Genomic DNA, 5,289 nt, shown 5'->3' with positions numbered 1-5,289 from the left:
ACAAGATAAAAAGATTAATTGTAGTGCATCCCACACTGGAATCACAATCTAAGAGCTAGGGAGAGGAATCTACCAGTGAGAACACTGAGACCCAAAGAGGTTAAGTGACTTGCCCAAAGACACCCAGCAGGCCGATGGCAGGTCTGAGTTTAGGCCAAGACTCGTCTTCGCGTCCAAAGCTGTTTTCCCTAGGCCCCCTACTGTCTCCACTCATGCTTGTAATGCACAGACCCTCGAATCAGTCAATCAGCGGTATCTATTGAGTGCTAACTATTTCAGAGCACTGTACTAAGCACTAGCATGAAAGACACAAAGTAATTGTTAGGCATAGAAATGTATGCTTCTTTACAACAAACTGAAGGAGGAGATGAGGAAAAATAACGATCAATCAATCAGGGATATTTATTAAGCATTTACTGAGTGCAGAACATTGTTCTAAGCACTTGGTTGAGCATGAGCTTGGGCCTTGAAATCAAAGGAGCTGGGTTCTAAGCCCTACTCTCTCACTTACTTGCTGTACAGTCTTGGGCAAGTCACTTGGCTTTTCAGAGCCTCAGTTTCCTCATCTATTAAATGGGGATGAAACACCTGTTCTTCTTCCCACTTAGTCTGTGAGCCCCATGTGGGACAGGGACTGTCCAACCTGGTTATCTTGCTTCTGCTCTAGAGCTTAGTACAACACTTGGCACAGAGCTAGAGCTTAACAAACCCCACAGTTATTATTAATATTATTACAATAGAATTAGTAGACATAGTCCCTTTCCTCAAAGAGCTTATTCTCCAGGGAAGAGGAGAGCTCCACACTGCCCAGTCTGTCAGTCAGCCAATCTTATTTATTGAGCACTTATGGTGTGCTAAGTGCTTGGAAGAGCAGAGTGTAACAATTAACACACACATTTATGGCCCACAATGAGCTTATGGTCTAGAGGGGAGAGGCAGACATTAATAGTAATTCATAAATTACGGATCTGTCCGTAAGTGTCGTGGCGCTGGGAGGGAGGATGAGTAAATGGAGCAAGTCAGGGTGATGCAGAAAGGAAAGGGAAAAGAGAAAAGGAGGGTTTAGTCAGGGAGGACCACTTGGAGGACACTACCCAAATCTACATCTCCACCCATCATTTCTCTCCCTCTCTGCAGTCTCATATTTCTTCCCGTCTTCAAGGCATCTCTACTTGGATGTCTTCCCATCACCTCAAGCTTAACATGTCCAAAACAGAACTCCTTATCTTCCTACCCAAACCCTGTCCTCCCCCTGACTTTTCCATCACAGTAGACAGTACAACCATCCTTCCTGTCTCAAAATCCCATAACGTTGGTGTTATCCTTGATTCCTCTCTCTCATTCAACCCACATATTCAATCCATCACTAAATCCTGTTGGCACCACCTTCGGAACACCCTTCTTTCCATCCAAATTGCTACCACATAAATTTGTAGGAGCAGCGTGGCATAGTGGAAAGAGCCCGGGCTTGGGAGTCAGAGGTCAGGGGTTCTAATTCCACATCTGCCACTTGTCTGCTGTGTGACCTTGGGCAAGTTACTTCGCTTCTCTGTGCTTCAGTTCCCTCATCTGTAAAACGGGGATTAAGACTGTGAGCCCCATGTGGGACAACCCGATTACCTTGTATCTCCCCCACTGCTTAGAACAGTGCTTGGCACGTAGTAAGCGCTTAACAAATACCACCATTATTATTATTATTCTTAATACAATCACTCATCCTATCCTACCTTGAATACTTTATCAGCCTCCTTGCTGACCTCCCTATCTCCTGTCTCTCTCCACTCCAGTCCATACTTCACTCTGCGGCCTGATTCATTTTTCTACAAAAACACTCAGGACATGTTTCCCCACTCCCCAAGAAACTCAAGTGGTTGCCCGTCCATCTCCACATCAAACAAAAACTCCTCGCCATCAGCTTTAAAACACCTTGGCCCCTCCTACCTCACCTCACTACTCTCCTACCACAACCCAGCTCGTACACTCCTCTAATGCTAATCTTCTCACTGTGCCTCCATCTCATCTATCTCACTGCAGGCCTCTCACCCCCATCCTACCTCTGGCATGGAACACCTTCCCTCCTCAAATCCGACCGGCAATTACTCTCCCCACTTTCAAAGCCTTCTTGAAAGCACATCTACTCCAGGAGTCCTCTAAGCGCCCCCTTTCCTCTTCTTCCACCCCCTTCCAAATAGCCCTAACTTGCTCCCTCCTACCCAGCCTCTCAGCACTTAGATACATATCTGTAATTCACTGACCTATTTATATTACCGTCTGCCTCCCCCTTTAGACTGTAAGCTTGTTGTGAGCAGAGACTGTCTGTTTTTTGTTCATGCAATAGTATTTATTGAGTGCTTACTATGTGCAGAGCACTGTACTAAGCGCTTGGAATGGACAAATCAGTAACAGCTGGAGACAGTCCCTGCCCTTTGACGGGCTTACAGTCTAGTCGAGGGAGACAGACAAGAACAATGGCAATAAATAGAATCAAGGGGAAGAATAGCTCATTAAAACAATAGCAAATAAATAGAATCAGGGCCCAAGCGCTTAATACAGTGCTCTGCACACAGTAAGAGCTCAATAAATATGAATGACTAAATGAATGAGTGAATGAATAGCACTAGAAGAAGTAGCCTTAATGGTAATAGATATAGTAGTAGTAGGTTGGCTTAGTGAAAGGAACACAGGCTGGAGAGGCAGAGGTAGTGGGTTCTAATCCCGGCTCCCACTCATCAGCTGTGTGACCCTGGGCAAATGCCTTAACTTGTCTTTGCCTAAGTTACTGTAATTTACTCATTTCCTGTAGTTTAAGTTTGTTTAATTAATTTAATATAAAAATTAATAAATTATTTAATTTAATTAATTGAAGTAAATTAAGTAATTTACTGTAATTTACTCATAGGTAAAATAGGGATGAAGTCTGTGAGTTCCACGTGGAGCAACCTCATTACCTTGCATCTATCCCAACACTTAGAACGGTGCTTAGCACATAGTAAGCGCCTAACAAATACCATCATTATTTATTCATTTATTAGCAGTAGTAAGAGAAGTAGGAGCAGTAGCAGTTGTAACAGAAGTAGTCATAATAGTAATTTATCTTGATAATGTTGTCTTGTTTTTGTTTTGTTCTGTTTTGCTTTGCTGTCTGTGTCCCCCAGTTAGACTGTGAGCCCGTCATTGGGCAGGGATTGTCTCTATCTGTTGCCCAATAGAACATTCCAAGCACCTAGTACAGTGCTCTGCACATAGTAAGAGTTCAATAAATACTATTGAATGAATTAATGAATCCGTCGTGTTTCCGGTGAGCCCGTTATTAGGCAGGAATTGTCTCTACCTGTTGCCGAATTGTATATTCCAAGCGCTTAGTAAAGGGCTCTGCATATAGTAAGCACTCAATAAATATGATTTAATGAATGAATAATAGAAGTTTTAGTAATACAATTGTAGTAATAGAAGTATAACGGCAGTAGGAAAAGTAAAAGTAGTAGCAGTAATAATAATAATGATGATGATATTTGTTAAGCGCTTACTATGTGCCAGGCACTCTACTAAGTGCTAGGGTGGATACAAGTAAATCAAGCTGGACACAGTCCCTATCTCACAGTCGCAACTCCCATTTTACAGTTGAGGTAACCGAGGGACAGGGAAGTGAAGTGACTTGCTGAAGGTCACACAGCAAAGTGGCGGAGCTAAAAGTGTAGTATAGAAGTAATAATAATAATAATGTTGGTATTTGTTAAGCGCTTACTATGTGCCGAGCACTGTTCTAAGCGCTGGGGTAGACACAGGGTAATCAGGTTGTCCCACGTGGGGCTCACAGTCTTCATCCCCATTTTACAGATGAGGGAACTGAGGCACAGAGAAGTTAAGTGACTTGCCCACAGTCACACAGCCGACAAGTGGCAAAGCAGGGATTCGAACTCATGAGCCCTGACTCCAAAGCCCATGCTCTTTCCACTTAGCCATGCTACTTCTCCAGAAGTAGTAGTGATAGTAGTAAATTAATTAATTATGGCATTTGTTAAGCACTTACTATGTGCCAAGCGCTGTTCTAAGTGCTGGGGGAGCTACAAGGTAATCATTTTGTCCCTCACAGGGCTCAGAGTCATTCATTCATTCATTCAATCGTATATATTGAGCGCTTACTATGTGCAGAGCACTGTACTAAGCGTTTGGAATGTACAACTGAGCAACAGATAGAGACAATCCCTGCCCAACGACAGGCTCACAGTCTAAATGGGGAAGACAGGCAACAAAACAAAACGAGTAGTCTGGCGTAAATATCATCAAGATAAATAGAATCATAGATATATACACATCATTAACAAAATAAATAGAGCAATAAATACTATGTACACATAATCACAGTGCTGTGGGGAGAGGAAGAGGGGAGAGCAGAGGGCAGAGAAGGGGGAATGGGGAGGGGAGGAGGAGCAGAGCAGTCAATTCTCATTTCACAGATGAGGTAACTGAGGCACAGAGAAGTTATAGTAGTAATAATAATAAGAGTAGTGTAGAGCAATTATTGGTTGTGGCAAATTGTCCTGGGTACAGAATAAGGAAGTGACACACTCCCTGCCCAGAAGAATCTTAGATTCTAAGAGGGGAACAAAAATAAATATATTTCCAATTAGAGTGGTCAAAATAAACCAATTGAGCAGATATACATAGATGAGTGCTACTGGGACAAGAGGGGTCATAAATATATAGTTCTTAAGTACTGATTCCTCTACACCTCCCAGTTTCCTTTGGCTACTCCTGGGAGTGGATAGGCCATTCTCATTTCTACCTTGGGGTTTGGAGGAGAATAAATTGACCTCTATTTTGAATAGTAATAATAGAAGTAGTCCCCTCTCAGGGTTGCACCTGGAGAGTTTCCAGTCCTCTACCAGTCTCGGCTATGGGAGGGAAAGTCAAGCAGAGGCCTGTCCATTCCATTCCTAGCTTGGCCAGTGGCTAGCAAGTGGCAGGCCATCTGTTATAAGTCAAAACTCCCCTGTGCTGGGCAGCAGCGGCACGGGAGAGAGTCCAGGGTGGAGACTTGCGTTTACTGTGCGGAAGAAGGCAATTCTAAACTACTTCTGTATTTTTACGAAGAAAATTCTGTGTATCCACTACCAGAACGATTGCAGATGGAGAGCGGGGCATTCCGGGAGAGATTCATTCAATTGTTCAATTGTACTTATTGAGTGCTTACTGTGTGCAGAGCACTGTACTAAGCGCTTGGAAAGTACAATTTGGCAACAGATAGAGATAATCCCTACCCAACAACAGGCTCACATTTGTCCGTGG

At 43.3% G+C, this 5,289-nt stretch overlaps 1 non-coding gene across 1 annotated transcript; it reads left to right on the top strand.

Moving 5' to 3' along the window:
- The first annotated feature begins 4,845 nt into the window (after positions 1-4,845).
- LOC114810444 lies at positions 4,846-4,983 on the top strand. Its single transcript, XR_003758143.1, has one exon. It is a non-coding gene; the product is annotated as a small nucleolar RNA SNORA7 (small nucleolar RNA).
- Positions 4,984-5,289: the final 306 nt, after the last annotated feature.

This window comes from Ornithorhynchus anatinus, chromosome 3 (assembly GCF_004115215.2).
Source record: "Ornithorhynchus anatinus isolate Pmale09 chromosome 3, mOrnAna1.pri.v4, whole genome shotgun sequence".
Taxonomy (NCBI): domain Eukaryota; kingdom Metazoa; phylum Chordata; class Mammalia; order Monotremata; family Ornithorhynchidae; genus Ornithorhynchus; species Ornithorhynchus anatinus.
Note: the sequence above shows the minus strand (reverse complement) of the source record. Positions and strands in the feature narration are given on the sequence as shown.